Raw genomic sequence first — 18047 nt, forward strand, 5'->3', positions numbered from 1 at the left:
AGTGTATATAAAAGATAGTAGTTCCTCCTTTAAAAAATAGTTTCCTCTTTCTGAACTACCATAGCTTTTATTATTAATGCCTATCGTTTGGATAATCTTTTGTGCAACCAGACATGTATATTCGGAAACATTTTTAAAACCTTCCACTACCTGGCTGACTGTATAGATTGTAGAGGATTTCTATCATTTTTTTTACCCTCAGCTTCACTTTGTTTACCTAGCAAGTGAATTATAGTTCTAGGGCAATGATAGCGCACGTTTTGCAAAAGAAGAAAAGAGGTCCAGAGAGAAGAAACAATTTGTTCAATTAGCGGCAGAACTAGAACCCTTCTCTCCTGACTCCTAAGCAAGTACGGGAGTCCTCCCTTATCCGCGACTCCAGTGACCCAAGGGCAACCTCCATCCGGAAGCGGGTGATCCTCCCTCTTGAGGCGTCATCGGTGTCCTAACGCTACATCACGGTGCCTCTGCCCTTCCCCTCACTTCGTCTCATCACAAGAAGGAGGGTGAGTACAGTCCAATAAGGTATTTTAAGAAAGAGAAAGACCATATTCACATAACTTTTATTACAGTATATTGTTATAATTGTTCTATTCTATTATTGGTTACTGTTAATCTCTTACTATGTGTAATTTATAGACTAAACCTCCTCATAGGGTTGTGTGTATAGGGAAAAACGTGGCATGTATAGGACTCGGAACTATCTGCAGTTTCAGGCATCCACCGGGGGTCTTGAAATGTCCCTCCCTGCTGATCCTGGGGGACTACTATACTGTTTCCGTTCCAAGAAGATTTAATTAAGTCAGGCCACAAACTCAGTGCCCCCAAAGTCGGGCATTTTGTAAAAGAGGTTGGGGATCTGGATAGTTCTTTGCAGCCTCCCTACTTTTGAATGTTAGCAGCTAATTAAAAAATCTTGGGGCACCTGGGTGGCTCAGTCGGTTGAGTGTCTGACTCTTGATTTCAGCTCAAGTCATGATCTCAGAGCTGTGGGATCCAGCCCCACATCAGGCTCCACACTCAGCAGGGAGTCTGCTTGGTATTCTGTCTCTCTCTCTCTCTCTCCCTCTGCCCCTTCCCCTGCTCTCTCTCTCTCTCTCTCAATAAATAAATCTTCAGAAAAAAAGAAAAAATCCTAAACGGTGTGTGAGTCAGACAGAAACATCCACAACCAGCATGCTGCCCAGCCACGGATCCACCACGTGAGAACTCGTGATTTGAACTGCAGCGTTGTGTCCACTGCTGGCCTCGGTGCATCTGAATGACAGTTCTACTGAGGGCTTCTGAAGAGAACGTGATTTCTGGTCATGCTTAGAGATGCATAGATGTTTAGCTTCATTTAGACGCATGGAGCTTTAACTTTAAATGAAGTTAAATGATGACGCTGGACTGAAGGGAAAATCTCCTTTACTAAATGCCAACTATATTAAATGTATGTTAAATACATTACTTATTCTTACTTCCTAACTTTGGTGCCATTGCCGTTTTTCAGCACGTCAGTGCCCGCTCGGAGAGGTTCCCTGAGTTCCCAGGCTGGCAAGTTCACTGAGTCTGTCTGGGATCCCATGTAGGTTTGCCTCCAAAGCCTGGAAAGCAGAGCAGGTATTGAATAGACTGGCAACGTGCCAGGAGCCCCCTCCCCTGACCCACTCCCCTGTCCCGATCCGGCAGTTGCTTTTCATGTTGTGAGCTGCAAAAACGTGTGTACATTCATCAAGAGACACTTAACACTCTACTTCCAGTGCAATGGATAAGTCGGTGCCAAGGGGAAACCCTGATCGAGTAAGATGCACATATTTATGTAAAAATCTTTTGTTCTACACGTCTACCTTTTTCAAGTTCTGGAAGTCGTGCTGGTGAACTTCAGCAGGGGAAAGTGGCCCTGAGGCCAATTTTACACATTTTAAGTGAATCCTGAGTATTCAGAGCACATTCTATTTTTAAGGTTTACTGAGGAAGAGGTAGCCCAGAATTCTGATAAATATTTTGTATTTGTCGCTCAGCTTGAATAAAATCATCTCACTAACTAAAGGGTACTGTATCATAAGGGAGAGCCAGTTGTCTGTGTGTGTGTGTGTGTGTGTGTGTGTGTGTGTATTTACCCTGGTTTTGTAACGAAGGGTTCATCTCTGGTTCCAGAAAAAGTCCTATTTGGAGAAATTCTGACAGGAAAGAAGACAATGACATGTGCACACACACATAGTTCAAACCTGTGCATTCGGATCTTCAGAAGGGCAAAGCAGAGCACACGACCATGAAGCACAAGAGTCCTACTTCTAATTAATCATGCTCTGCTCCCCACATGACCTTATTAGAGCCACTTCCTTCTGCAGACCAGATGTGTGAAAGGACAGTGAGCCGGATAGTCCCACAGGTTTCCTCCAGCCCAGACAACCTCTGAATTTCTGCCACTGATTAAACTTGGCATCCAGAGAAACCAAGGGAACATGCATCCTCGTCCAACTAAGTCAGGCAAGATGTTTTCCAGATTACATTCATTTTTCAGTGAAAGGCATTCTAATACTTGCCTCCAAACCAGGTACAAGGTGTTTCTCTCTTGCATCCTTCTAAATAATGAGAGTTACCATGTACTGTTTGTCAGGCACTGTTGTAAGCACTTAAACTATGTGAATGTTGTTAATTTCCACAACCCTGAGAGAAAGGTACTATTATTTTCCCCATTTTATAGGCAAAACAAAACAAAACAGAGCCTCTAAATTGTCCACGTTGTCAGAGTTTGCTTCGCTTATAAGGGACAAAACTGGGATTTCCACCCTGGAAGTCTGGTTCCTGGCCTGTGCACCTCACCACTGCCCTGTACTATAAATTGTTTCTCAACCTAAATGGCCTGCATTACGGTAGGGTGCATGAGGAAGAAGTTACTGTTGGCAAAGATGTCAGAGCAGTTTGAGAGGTAGTGAGTTCAGTAGGGAAGCCTTCGGGAGCTGTAGGTAAGAGAGGTCCTGCTTGCTCAGGAATGTCTGCACAGAGAAATAGCATTGCTGGCCCACAGGCACCTTGGCTCCACGCCCAAGTCCTGGGATACCCCTGACTGCCAACAAGACGGCTCACATACAGCAGCTCCTCCCTGCCAAGGGCAAAGGGCATGAGCCTGGGTTAATCTGCATTGGAACAGTGATGAGCAAAGAGACCTAAATCCAAAGTAGGTTTCTAAAGAGACTATTGATTGGCTGCCTGAGAGAGGGCACAGGGTGAGTTGTGTGAACTTCGGTTCATGGCCAGGCTTTGGAAAAGGGATTGCCTTGTCTACTAGTAGCCCCGCTCCCAGGCCGTGCTTTCGCCACCATGTGGGTATAAGGAAACTGGATTTGGAGCATTTTAGATTACCAGTATGGTGGTTTGCATTTGCTATTTTTGCATTTTTCTAATCTGAATGGGTTTTCCTTTATTCTCATTTTATACCACCACCTTAACATACTGTGTTCTGGGTGCTGTGGATATAGTTATCTGGAAATAAGGCAAATGAACTTTTTTTAAAAAAAAATTTTTTTTTAAGATTTATTTATTTATTTTAGAGAGGGCATGTGCACATGCAAGCAGGGCGAGGGGCAGAGGGAGAGAATCTCAAGCAGGATTCGTGCTGAGCGCAGAGCCCAATGCGGGGCTCAATCCCAGGACCCTGAGATCATGACCTGAGCCAAAATCAAGAGTCAGGGACTCAACCTACTGAGCCACTCAGACGCTCCAAATGAACTTTTCAAATATCTGTGAATCCCAGGATCTAGAAACAAATTGGTATCTTCTGTGAAGTCTATGTATCTGTAAAGTGTATACTACCTTTCCTTTCATTCACAGCCAAGCTCCTAGAAAGAGAAATCATCCACCATTCCTTGTTCAGCTCACTCCAAGCCCGCATTTTCTTTCACCAGCTGGGCTCCTATGCCGAGTGCCCCTCACTGAGGCCACCACGGTCCCCCCAAGCACTCTTCTACTTACTTGTGACATCCGTTCCCTCTCCCTCTCCTTCCCTCTCTCTCTGTAAACCCTTATTTCTTTGGCTTCTGTCCTTTGATGACACCACTTTCTCCTGGGTTTCCTTCTAGTAACAAAGCAGCTGCTGGTTGTCACTGCTGTTTGCAGACCTTCCTAAATGGTGGCCTTTCCCGGAGCTCTCCCTCCGTGTCCTTTCCTCAGTCTCACGTTCTCCCTGGCTGGTCAACTCCCTGCCCTCCCAGAAGGTGACTGTCACTCTCTGGTTCCATCCCAGTCCTCTCCTCATGCCCCAAAGCCCCAACTCCGGCTGTCAACTCGTATGTCTCACACACACCTGTCCACAGTGAGACCACCGCTTTCTCCATTAAACCTGTCCCTTCTCCAGACCTCACTATATGGTGACCATCACTGGTAGGTGCACAAGACAGACATCTAGGAATCTCCCTCTCTCCCTGATACAGGAACAAACCCAATCGCCAATCTCTCTAGTTTTCATCTTACCATCTTGTGTCCCCATCCTACAGCCTCTGCGCACATCAGACGACCCTCCTGTCTCACTCCATTGCCACCGCAGACCTTCATTGTCCCCTCTCCCCCATCCATCCTCCACACTCTTGCCAGAATGATGTGTCCAAAGTGCAAATGTGACCACTTAATTAATAACTGTCTCCAGATAGCTTTCAAGGTAAAGTCCAAAATCTTTACCTCATCGCTCTTCCCAGTGAGGGGTCCGCCCACCTCTCTCAGAGCAATTCCAGCCCTGCTTCTCATCCCACATCCCTGTTAGAGCCCCAGAGGCCCCCTGCTCCGTCACACTGCTTTCCTGCACACACCCTGCTCAGGCTGGACCAGCCTCCTTGCTCTGGTGACCTTCCTGCCTCTCTGGGGACCCCGATCCAGCAGCCACTCCTCTGGGGAACTTACGTGACCCCTTCCTCACTCCCTTGTCTCCCACTGAGTTAACTGCTTTTCATTAGTGCCTTCATTACTAAGCATACCCCTAACCTAACACGGCAGCACGTCCTGGAGTTACCGGTCACTCACATTTCCTCACAAGACTGAAAGATCTCTGAGGGCCGGGACGGTGTGTTCTCTTTTCATATACCTGTCACTTAGCACATCACAAATATGGAAAAACTGTTTAAATGAGTCAGTTGTTCATGTCTATAAAGCATACAGTATGTAGATATTGAGTTACATACAAATTAACGTTTACGGCTATCTGTACGTTTACTCGTTTGTGTGTGTGTGTGTGTGATCTCTTTTTTCATTTGCTAACTGGTATAAACAATTAACTTTTCAACTGGCAAAAAATTGGACCCATAATCAGGATTTGCTATAACTTGGGAAGTCCTTTTCATCTTTGGTCTTAATTTCTTCACTGATAAAGCAGAGGATTTGATTGGATATTCACTAAAGGTCCTTCTAATGCCAATATTTGTGAAAAGTTTGATTCTATTTTTATATAAAACTGCCTCTCATAAATAAAACTACCCTTAAAAATAAAAAATAAAACTACCTTTAATTGGCATACAGCTTTCAGTGCTATTATCTCATTTGATCTTCACAATATATCAATATGGTAGAGAAGATAGTCATTGTGGTGGGGTTATTAGCCTATTCTAAGCATTTATCTGACCTTAATCAAACGGTTTGACTCTAGCACTAAATTTCTGAAATATTTATTTCTGCAGCACAGATGCGTTTCTAATTCTTTTAGCTGTCAGAGCTATACTCAAGATAGAAAACATTTTCAGAAGGAAATGCTTGCCTTTTCTTACTTGACATCAGGAGTGCCTCTCCTCGAGTAACTGCCTTCTTACAAGCCTGGTCTTCCTCTGCACCCACAGTTGGTAAAAGGTGGCCTGTGGACCCCAGGTGTCCTCAACACCCTTCCAGGGCTCACAAGGTCAACATGACTTTATAAGAATACTAATAAGTTATTAGCATTTTGCACCGCACTGATATCCACTGGATGTGCCAGGATCGTGGTGGGTAACCCTGCTAAGCAGGAATCAGGGAGTGGCGCCACCCTGCACTCACGGGCACAATTGCCATCTGCACCACCACGCACTCAGTTCAGAAAAAAGAAAAAGCCCGTTTTACTTAACAAATGGCTTGGTGAAGTAGCAAAAAATAGTCATTTATTTTATTAATTTATATTAATATTATTTTATTGATTTTTACTTTTATTAAATCTCCACCCTTAAGTATTTTTCATGTCTTTTTCATGGTCTGTGTGACAAATTAGGAGGTTCACATAAAGCACTTTCCAACCCAAAATATGATGGTCATCTTGAGGAAAAATACTTGTGCAGTTACTTGATTGGTGACCTAAAGTCTCACTTTTTTTTGAGGAGCGCCATTTTGCTGAGGATGACTGAGGAACTATGGTAATCCAAACTTAGTCATGTGGCAGACATTTTGTCGAAAATAAGCAGAGTGGGCCTGCCACTTCATGGAAAACAACTCTGTTGTATTTGTTGCCAATGACAAAACTTACACAGGTAGGCAAAAAACAGAATCTGGAAAAACAATGAGCTTGACAACTTCTCAGTATTTTTCTGGTGAGGTGGATGATGACTTTGATGAATGTATCTTTTTTTTATTTTTAAAAGCATGTTTTAATTTTTTAATTTGAAAATAATTGACACACAGCGTTACATAGTTTCCGATGTACAACATAGTGATCCAACTTCTCTATACTATGCTCACCACAAGTGTAGCTACCATCTGTCCGCATGCAACGCTATTACAGTGTCATTGACTATATGCCCTATGCTGTGCCTTTTATTCCCATGACTTAGATGAATGTATCTTTTTGATATTGTAAAAAGAAATGTGTCAGTTAGAAGATCTGCATAACCAAGGAAACCAGTATTTTCCAAATGGCTAATGCATGATCGGGCCAAGTCAAGCATGGAGAAAGCTCCTTTCTGAGGAGAAGGTAGACCGATGGATTTTACATCACAGAGTATGAGAAGTTCATTGATACAGTTTCAGAGTCTACACTGCAACTAACCTTTGTCAAGTGTTGATGTAGTACCAAAGAAGATTCACAATTACCTGGAAAGCTATTAAATCCTCTTTCTCTTTTCTAATTACATTACTGTGTGAGACCAAGTTTTCTTCATATACTTCAACCAAAACAATACATTGCAATAGGTTGGATGTAGAAGTGGATGGAAGAATCCAGTTATCTCCTATCAAGCCAGACATCAAAGAGAATTGCAAAAATAAGCTACTCTTATTGTTACAGTTTTTTTTCATAATGTAATTTATGTTAACATGAAGTTGTTTTCTTTTTTAAATTAATTAATGAGTATATATTTTAAATAATTCTTCATTTCAGTTTTGAATATACCAGTATCAAGTATTATATTAAATATTAAATATCAATACACATAACCCACCTAAAGAAAAATTTCTCTGGGGTACTCAGTAATCTTTAAGAGATTAAAACTTTGAAAATCACTGCTTTGTACTATGAGGCTTAGCTATAGGACCAGACCCTTTCTTTGTTTGAAATATCTGAAGCAATGCACTCCCCGTGAGAATTACCTCTTAGTTTCTTAGCCTGAATTCAAGATGGATTTTAAATCCATGGCAAGTGTTAAAAGCAGTCTAGCAAACGTCAGGGATTGTTGGTATGTGAGTTGCACGTTAAGCCACTTGAAAGACAGTTTAAGGAAAGGGTTCTAAGATTAGGGATGATATGTTTAATGCAGCACACGAGAATTTTTGTTTGTTTGAGGACCCACTGTTGATAGAGGGTCTCAGCCCTCAGTGTCAGGGAGAACTGTGCTTCCCCTGAGCGACTGGTATGCTCTGACCATCCATGGACCATTTTTCTCCCTTTTCTGGGGCTGCTAGGAAGCCCAAAGTTACATTCTTAGCTCAGCCTTGCTCCCATATGGAAACTGACATTTACTTGTAACTTACTTGTTAACATTTACTGTGGTATTAAGCTTTCGCCTGCCTTGGTTCCATTTTGCTCTAATTATCTTTGAGTTCTTCATCTGAATTTTTGTGGGTATTTCCAAAAGCTACTTCCAATCCTTTTGCCAAATAAAGGTGAAGTCTATAAACTAAGTGCACTCAACTACCACGACACCGTCACTTTGCCGTCCTTGGTGTACGGACCCCAGCTCCTTCCTAAGCAGCAGGATGCATGTCTGGGGTTTCTTTGTTATATCCTTTGATTCGTCTGCAGAATAGGGACAGGGAGTGCTGAGGGAAGCAGCCTAGCAATGCCTTATGAAAATCTGACTCTCCATCCAACCTGCACCAAGAGCGGAGAAGCTAGCCAGACCCCGAGGCCTTGGAGCAGGAAAGCAGCCAGCAGGCAAGCCGGTGGGTAGGAAGGGGAGGCAAGCCCCCAGGCCGCCAGGAGGAATCTGCTCCTCTAATGAAAGGATCCTTCTTTCCAGGGGATTATAAGAATATTCATGACCCTTGAGATCAGCAGGTGAGGCTCAGCCCTCCCTACTCATCCTTTGGGCAAATAGTCCAGAAAGCCGAGGTTGCCAGGATGAGAAAGGAACAGTGGGAGTTGGGAGCTTTTCCTGCTTCCCTAGGCCCCCAACCCCCTTTATTTTCAGAGGAGGGCAGGGTGGGGGGCACTTGTCCTGAGGTGAAGCAAGGACTGTGTCTTTCATTTCTAAAGAGCAGGCAGCGAGGCTGAGGCAGAAGTCCCGTGACATGACTTGAGACACAAAATGGTATCTTAGCATCGAAGACCCCCTTTGACAACAAGAAGAAAAGCCCTTTTCTTCCCAGCCCGGATTAGGCGAGGAGGGAATTCTCCTGAACATGTGTGCATTGTTTCGTGGAGGGCGGCCAGGCTGGCCTGGGGCTTGCCTCCCAAAGTCAGTCCAAGGAAGCTTGTCCCCGTGTAATTAAAAGGGAAGGCCAACAGCAGGGAGCCTTGTTCCGCTGCTGCCCACCAAAGTGGGGTCCCTGGGGGACGGTGTGGCCCAGGAAATTGGCTAAATTAATGGTTATTGGAGGCCTCACTGAATGTGGGGGCCCTGGAGGCCCAGAGAGGGCAGGGCAGGCCATCTCATCAGAGCTCCTCTGATCAAATGGGAAAAAGAGTCATTCTCAGAGAGCAGAGCTGTCTTAGCGACTTGCCACCTGACCGCGCAGCAAGGCTGTCCTGGGGACAGGGCGCCTGCAGCGAGGGGTCAGCCCCTCGTGGAAAGCAGAGCCCCCGGGCAGCGTTTCCAGGCCCTCGTTTGTCCAGCTGACGCAGGCGGGGCCCCTCTCTTTCTCCAGCTGACAACAAGGCTGGGAGCCAGGAGGTCACAGGTCATGGCCGCCGCGGCTGGGGCCCGGAGCTCACAAAGGGGGCAGAGTTTCTGGAAAGTAGTCTCTTGTGTTTGTCAATGGGAAAGTGTCTCACTCAGAAGTTACCGGGGGGACGTAAAACCCTGAACCAGAGGCTAACATGTTTGACGTTGGTAGGGTTTAATTCCGTTATGAAAAAGAAAACTTTTTCAGGGAAAAAAAAAAAAAAATCTTTCTAATTGCCATTTCCTGAAAACTTTAGTTCAAGACTGTGAGCTTCATGCTTCGTTTTCACAGCTATCTCCTCTGCAGGTCTAGCGGATTGCATTTGCACAGGGCTGCAGGGCGATCTGGAAACTCCTGACTCCCCTCCACAGCCCGGGGTACAGGGCGAAGGTAACAGAGACAACAGGGAAACCCAGCAGGGTGGATTTTCCAAACCCGCGGCTCCCCCAGCATCCTGCCTAAGGCCACACACTCCCTGTAGGCCCTGGCAGGTGCGCAGGCAGGGCTGGGGCCTCCACTTTTTCGGTAAGTGGTGGATCTAAGTCAATGTTGCCGAGGAGACACGGCTCCTCTAAGTGCAAATATTGGACCAGAGACTTGAGCACCGCAACGCTGTTGACAGTTACGAGATGGTGTGGCATTGTTGTCTTTTGTCACCATGAAGTGCAGCCCGGTGGAGCCTGGCCTAACACCCTGTGTACACAGAGGGGCCGGTGTGCTCGGAGGCCCATGTGTTTGCTCTGCCAATATGTGCGGGCGACTGGCCTTCTAACCTCCCACTGCCGGGGGGCGGGGGATAGCCGGGGGCGTTAGCCGTGCCCCACCCCGCCCGCCTGCCCCCCCCCACCCCGGGAGGGGTGCTGAGCACAGTGTCCAGGACACGTGCTTCCCTTCCTCTCTTTTCAGTTCGTTTTTTTTTTTTTTAACAGTTTGATTGAGGTGGAATGTACACGGGTCATCTGCACAGCCTCATGAATTGTCACACACCGCCACCCCCTTGTATCCAGCAGGTCAAGAAGCTGAACATTCCCAGCATCCCACAAGCCCACCTGTGACCCTCCCAGGCATCGCCTCGTGCAAGGCTGACCACTCACCTGGCTTCTAACATACAGCAGTCGCACGTGTTAAGCCGCGTGATTTTGAAAACTTCCCTTGGCATTTGCAGCCAGCCTGTCGTGTGTTTGTGTCCAGCAGGGCCCCGTTACAGCACAGCCTGGCACCGACGGGTCCCAGCTCCGCCCTGCCCCAGCCCTGCCCCTTCCCTGCTCTGGCATCGGGGTGGACTCTGTTAAAGGACAGAGTTGGGCTCACGTGTCTTGGGGCCCTTCCAGTACCAAAGTGTGGTCCCTGGCTCCACTCTACTGTTTTGAGCCCGAGGGGGCTGACGGGCTGACCGGAAGAGGACTGTCTGAACCAGTGGCGACGCGCAGGCTCAGGTCTTACGTCCCAAGAAGGTGGCAGGTGCCCTGCCCACCATGCCTCACTGTACCTCCTCCCTCCATACCACCATCCAGAAACATCAGAAGACAGGTCGTTTATGGATTCCCTCCACACCACCGAATACACCTGAGTTATTCCAGTCCTGAATCTGGTCCATTCTTCTGCCTGAGAAGCCCCCCAGGCCGACTGAGAGAGGGAAGGGGGAGCCTCCCTGAACTGCGCTCTGCTATGTGATACCCCACTCCTTTTGCCTTCTTAAAGCAAATTGGGAGTTGAGGATGAGAGGGAGCTTAAAATGGATGATAAAAAAGCATGCCAGAGCTAGGGGTTCAACTTTCTCACTCAACAGGTGGGGAAACTGAGACTCAGAAAGGGAGGGGACTTGTTTGAGACCATGTGGAGGGCGTCTGGACAGGCTCTCTCCAGTTTGCATATCCAGTCCTAGAATGCTTTTAAAGAACTTCATTGCTAATGTCAAGGGACACACACACACACACACACACAGTCACCAGTGCCAGCTCCCCTCCGCACACACAAACACACAAAAACAACTGTTCCCCTCATGAGAATTCTCCATGTCACCTACTTCTCCGGGCATTCACATCGACCTCTACCCCCAATCCCACCCAGGGCTCTTACCGAATCTGCACTTCCCATGGTCACAGCAACCCTCTGTCCTACTACTGGGAGTTCTGCGTTTTAGATTGTGTTACCCCATGTTACATTCTTGGCTAAGAAGCTGGCTTGGAAATGCCCGGTTCTGGAGAGACTTCTGTCCCGAGTCAGGGGCAGAGCCTCTGGATCTCCTTCTTGCCCGAATCCAGAGTCTGGCTCCCTCTCTCCTGAGCACGCACAGTGGATCCGCTATTGCCAGACTGTCAAGACATGCCACCCACCGGAGGCAGAAGGGCATGGCAGAGGCCACCAGCTCAGGGGCCTCCATGGGGGGACCCAGAGACCCTACAGCCCCTGCAATCTTGGGAACATTTCCCTTGTCTTGAGGCCTTTGCTTCACTTCCCTTCAAGACACACACCAGCAACACCCCAGACCTCATCACTGGACTCCCTACAAGCTGGAAGCTGGGGACGAGGGTGAGGTGCTGTGTCTGCACACATGCACAAGAATCCTTGGGAAGCTCTGGGTGCTCTGCAGCCTTGGGAGGAGCCTTCTGCAGACATGTGGGTTCTGTTCCATTCAGTTCTTCCTCCTGGCCTGGAGAGACAGAAGTGAACAAGACGTGCACGCTCAGCTCAAGAGGCTCACACTGGTAGGGGCTGAGCTTGGAGAAGAGAGTAATAATCCTGGATCACAGGCATAAAATAACTTTAGACAACCAGCACTCTGAAAAGGAGCACAAAGAGAACAGATTCAGCGAAGGTGGGCTTTGTGGAGGAGGTGGTATGTGAGCTGAGCTAAAGAACATCCTTCAAAACGTGAACCATCCTGTTTTCCTTTGGCATAGTAAGCTCTTACTTAGTCGTTGTGAAGTCTGGGAAAGTTTACAGTGAAAATGCACCTAGAGGGTTTCTGGCACCTGACAGGTGCTCACCAAACATCACACACAGAGCTAGGAGTCAGCAGCTGGCCTCTGGTGTGATTAGAGCCGAGTCTGTGTCTTTGTCAAGGGAAGAAGGCTGGGTGATGAGATGGAAGAGTCAGGTTTGGGTTACATTGTGACAAGCTGAGTTTAGGTTTTTATCCTGAAGGTGATAGGGAGCCATTGAAGAATTTTGAGAAAGAAGAGACATAATCAGAATTGCTTTATCAAAAGATCATGTTGACCACAGTATGGAGTGGAGAGTGGCTTCCTAAGTGAGGAGCTGGAGATCAGAGGAAAGGTGGAGGCTGGGTGACCTTTATGAGTCTTTTCCATGGTCCAGGTGTGAAGTGACAAGGGTCACAGCCTGACCATGGCAGTAAGGATGAAGCTGATGGGACCAACATCGGGGGTTACTCTTTGTCTGTGGCTGGGCATACCTTCCCTCGGTGTTGGTGTGGGGGAGGGGAGGAGCATGGGAGTGGTCCACAATTGAAAGGTTCCCAGAGAAAGCCCTGGAGGTGGGCAAGGGCAGCAGATGGGCCAGGAGGTGAGCAACGGCTGCTCTTGGCCGTGTCCTAGTTCTGGCCTGGACTTGGCCTTGGTTCCAGAGACAAGGTTTTTCTTAGCTGCAGCTTGCAGAGCTGAGATGGACTCAAACTCCTGAAGCCTAGTTTTAGGCTCTTTGTTGGGCAGCATGCCTTTCACTGAGCACCCATGTCTCAGCAGCATACTTCTTACAATCATCCTGTGAGGTATGCTCTATTGTGCCCATTTCAGATGAGAAAGTTGAGGCTTAGAAAGGTCAAGTCAAATACATGGTAGAAATGGAACTACGGTTCAGGTTCTGTGATTCCCAGCCCAGGACTCTTTCCAGAGCACACCTCTGCCAGGGTTCAGCAAGATGGAAACACAAGATCCTACCAGACTGTATAAAAAGAGATATTAAGAGTTATTTTTTAAAACAACATTTATTGTTTTTTAAAAAAATAATTACAGGGCGCCTGGGTGGCTCAGTTGGTTGAGCGACTGCCTTCAGCTCAGGTCATGATCCTGGAGTCCTGGGATCGAGTCCCGCATCGGGCTCCCTGCTCAGCAGGGAGTCTGCTTCTCCCTCTGACCCTCCCCCCTCTCATGTGCTCTCTCTCTCTCTCTCATTCTCTCTCTCAAATAAATAAATAAAAAATCTTTGAAAAAAAAAGAAAAAAATAATTACAAAGATTATATTCTCTTTTTTTTAGATTTTATTTATTTGAGAGAGAGAGAGAAAGAGTGTGCATATGTGTGCAAGATGGAGAGAGAGACAGAGAGAGCGTGCACACAAGCAGTGGGGAGGGGCAGGGAGAGGGAGAAGCAGACTCCCTGCTGAGGAGGGATCCCAACATGGGGCTCAATCCCAGGACCCTGAGATCATGACCTGAACCAAAGGGATGCTTAACCGACTGAGCCACCCAGGTGCCCCAACTTTTCTGTTTTATTTCAACATCTGTTATGAATTCTCCAGTACATTGCTGTTATTTTGCATTCAAAGACCTTTTTTAAAAATGATCTTTCAAAGGGATTTAAATAATTTGTAAAAATCATATGTCCTTACCAATGTTTGGCCATTCCTGGTGTTCACCATTCCTTTCCGTAGATCCAGATGTCCACCTGGTATCGTTTTTAATGGATTTCCCTTAATATTTCGTATAGTGTAGGCCTGCTGAGGATGAGCCCTTTCAGCGTTTATAAGTCTCAGGAAGTCTTTACTTCACCTTCCTTTTTGAAAGATATTTTCTCTGGGTATAGAATTCTAAGTTGGTTTTCTTTTTTCAGAACTTTAATGATGTTTCTCCACCATCTTCTGACTTGCATTGTTTTCTATGTGAAGTATGCTGTCCTTCTTGTTCTTTTTTACATATTGTGCTTTTTTTTCTAATTGCTTTTATTATTTTTTTTCTTTTTACCACTGGTTTTAAGCTATTTGATTAGGATATACCTTGTACTTTTCTTCATATTTCTTGTGCTTGGGGGTTTATTGACTTTCTTGGATCTGGGGGTATTTTTTTTTATTAAATGTACAAAAACTTTAGCTATTACTTCTTCAGTATTTTTTTGAGCACCCTCTCTTCTTCTGTGAGGCCAATTACATATATTAGGCCACTTGGAGTGGTCTTGCAACTCATTGATTGTTTATTTTTTTCTGTTCTCTTTTTATCTCTGAGTTTTATTCTGGCTCTCATTTGGTGTTCTGTTGCTATGTCATCGAATTCACTAATCTTCTCCTCTGTAGTGACCAATCTGCTCTTAATTCCATCCAGGGCATTTTTCATATCAGACCCAGGATGATGGAAATTTGGGGTGGTGAACAGAGTACCTAATGCCTGCATCTGGAAGAATCACAGAAGGTTTCATGGAAGAGGTGGCATTTGAGATCAGCCTCAAGTGATAGGGAATAAGGGTATTTTAGGAAGAAATGGATGCAAAGAGAAAAAGGAGCACTCATCACTGGCAGACAGACCAGCAGAAAGCAAGGCACAGAGGTCAGGAAGGGTCCTGCTGGTGTGGACATCAGCTGCCTGGAGTATGGTGGAAGGACAGGAAATGGTCTGGCATGTGAGTGAAGAGAGCCTTGAATGGCAGAGTGACTCTTTTACATTTTTAGAAGAAAAAGCATTAGGCTGGGATTGCAATAAAAATCCTGCCATAAAGCTCAAAACCAAAGAAAACAAAACCAGAATTCCTAAGACAGGTGAAGTTACAGATTACTTGCATCAGAGTCATTTCCTCTCCTTGGTAATTAGCTCTCACATCAGAAACAGGAGGGTTGAACATTACTTCTTTATAGTTTTGTACACTTGATCTCGAAGGTCTCTTTCTGCTCTAAACGTGCACAACTCCGTGAGTCAACATAATTTCAGTAGCACTGGGAGTCATTTATTATGTTTGGGCAGGAGAGTGACATACTTTTAAGAAGATGATTACTTGGGCAGTTATGAACAGGCCTGGTGAGTAAGTTCTCATTATATTCATGTGTAGTGAGACTTAGAGGGAAGGTACTATTTGCATAGATGAGAGTATGTTTTTCCCACTCACTGAAGAAGTGAGAATGAAGACAGGGTCAGTCAGAGAGAAGTAGCATGAAGGATGTGTTTTTGAAGGTCTATTTTGCAATCAAGTAAACATCAAATGATGGCTTCATGGGTTGAATACAACCCAAAAATATTTCAATGGGAAATCCCAGCTGAAGGCTGGGACACCATATATGCTAATTCCAAGCTCTATTGCTGTAGCAAGAATTAGAGCAGTCATGGGTCCTAGTTTTTATTCTGTCACAAATGAGATTCTGTTACCTATATGAGTCTTGGTTTCCTCATCTATAAAATAGTAAGAATAATGCCAAACTCAAAGATTTTTGGTAAAATTTAAGTATGATTCACATATAATTAAAGATAGGAACTTCATCAATATCCCAGCAGATATTTTTTAAGAAAATTAAGTAATCTCTGTGCCCATTTGGGGCTTGAAGTTACCACCCCAAGATTAAGAGTTGCATGCTCTACCAACGGAGCTAGTCAGGTGCCCCCCAGCAGAAATTTTAAGTAGAAATTGACAAAGTGATTCTAAAATTCATATGGCCATGAAAATGACTTAAAAACCAAAACAAATTTGTAAAGAAGAATAAACCAGAACAAGATGAACAATAGTTGATTTCAAGACTTACTGTAAAGTGGGTGGGGACAGCGTGATATTGGCTTAAAGACAAATAGGTCAATGGAACAGAATAGAATACAGAAATAAACCCATGCATATATGGACACTTGATTTTTGACAGATGTGTAAAGATAATTCAATGAAGAAAGGATAGCTTTTTCAAATGTTGCTAAAACAATTGAATATGCAAAAAAATAAGCTTTAATTCACCATATACATAAATTAACATGAAATGGATCATAAGCATAAATGTAAAAACTCTAACTATTAAACTTCTAGAAGAAAACATAGGAAAAAATCTTTGCAACCTTGAATTAGATACTACAACTAAAGTACCATCCATAAAAGAACAAAGTGATAAACTGGACATCATCAAAATGTAAAACTTCTTCTCTTCAAAAGACAAACCACAGACTGGGAGAAAATATTAACAAATCCTACATCTGATAAAGGTCTTGTATTTAGAATATATAAAGAACTCTCAAAACTCAGTCATAGGAACTCAAACAGCCCAATAAAAATATGGGCAATAGATTTGAACAGACATTTCAGCAAAGAAGGTGTATGATGGCAAATAAGCACATGGAAAGATGAGGTTCTACTACACAGCACACCTATTAGAAAGGCTAAAATTAAAGACTGACCACACCAAGTGTTGATAAAGGTGTGGAGCAATTGGAATCTTCATACACTGTTGGTGGGAAATGCAAGAAACTACAACCACTTTGGAAAACAGTTGGCCAATTCTTAACTGTTTAAATATATAACCTACCATATGATCTAGTCATTCTATTCCTAGGTTTCTACCCAAGGGGAAAAAAAAGTATGTGTCTATACAAAATTTGTGGGTTTTTTTTAATTTTTTAAAGATTTTATTTACTTATTTGAGAGAGAGAAGGAGGAGGGGGAGGGGCAGAGGGAGAAGGAGAAGCAGACTCCCCACCAAGCAGGGAGCCTGATGTGGGACTCCAACCCAGGACCCTGGGATCATGACCTGAGCCCAAGGAAGATGCTTAATCCCCTGAGCCACCCAGGTGCCCCATCTGTACAAGATTTGTATACAGATTTCATAATAGCTTCATTTCTAACAGCCAGAAACTGGATATAACCCCAATGTCCACCAACAGAGAAATGTATAAACAAACATTGGTACATCTATGCAATGGAATACTACTTGGCAATCAAAAGGAACAGATTGGTGATATATACAACAACATAGGGGAATCTTAAAATGATTATGCCAAGTGAAAGAAGTCACATTAAAAAAAAGTAGATATTATATGGTTCTAGGAGTTATACATTCTAGGAATTTTAAACCAATACATAGTAAGAATAGATCTGTGGTTGCTTTGGGATAGGATAAAGGTACTACAAAGAAGCACGAAGGAACTTTGGGGAAATGAATATGTTCACCACGTTGAGTGGTGTTGGTCTCACATATACTGAAAACAATCAACTGTACACTTTTACTCTGTGAAGTACATTGTATGTCAGTTATACACGAATAAAGAAAAAGAATATAGACTTCCCTATTGCACAGACATGGATTTAAATCCCACATTTAAAATCCTAGCTCACCACTTACAGACTGTGGGACAGTAGGCAAGTCACTTAACCTCTTCGAAGCTCAGCATTGTCCCCTGTAAAATAAGGATGATAATATTCCTACCTTTTTTGTAAGACTGTTGGGGACCTAGAATGAAATGATAAATATTAATTGTTTAACAGAATGCCAGGGACGCAGTAGGTGCTTAATACATATTAACTTGTTAAAGTGCTTCCCACACCACCTGGCATTCGGTAAGAGCTCCGTAACTTTTCCCCATGGAACCCTCTGTGTTTCGTCATGACATAACCTTGGCACTCGAGACAAAGAGGGATCATCAGCTGCACCAGGCAGAAAAAGGCAGCCTCTGAAAGACATTTCAGCTGAGCTTAGATCTCCCAGCTTGCCCCCCCAGTGGATCTGGTTGATGTTGGCACCACCAGGCAGGTGAGGGCTGGCAGCGGCTGTCCCTTGGGTTGTGCCTTGGCCCAAGAGGGCCCTGGCACAGCAGAGGCCTGAGCTCTCTGTATCTCCTGGGCTTCATGGAACTTTCCACATCCACAGACTGCTGGGCAGCCAGC

The 18047-nt window shown here is 44.8% G+C and overlaps 1 long non-coding RNA gene across 1 annotated transcript; it reads right to left on the minus strand.

Moving 5' to 3' along the window:
- Positions 1-593: 593 nt before the first annotated feature.
- LOC145723580 (uncharacterized) lies at positions 594-10468 on the minus strand. Its single transcript, XR_014148786.1, has 2 exons — positions 10344-10468; positions 594-1586 (listed from the first exon to the last, which is right to left on the minus strand). It is a non-coding gene; the product is annotated as an uncharacterized LOC145723580 (long non-coding RNA).
- Between the last annotated feature and the right edge of the window lie 7579 nt (positions 10469-18047).

Source organism: Leptonychotes weddellii, chromosome 1, assembly GCF_054177405.1.
Source record: "Leptonychotes weddellii isolate Sample4059 chromosome 1, ASM5417740v2, whole genome shotgun sequence".
In the NCBI taxonomy this organism is placed as follows: Eukaryota; Metazoa; Chordata; class Mammalia; order Carnivora; family Phocidae; genus Leptonychotes; species Leptonychotes weddellii.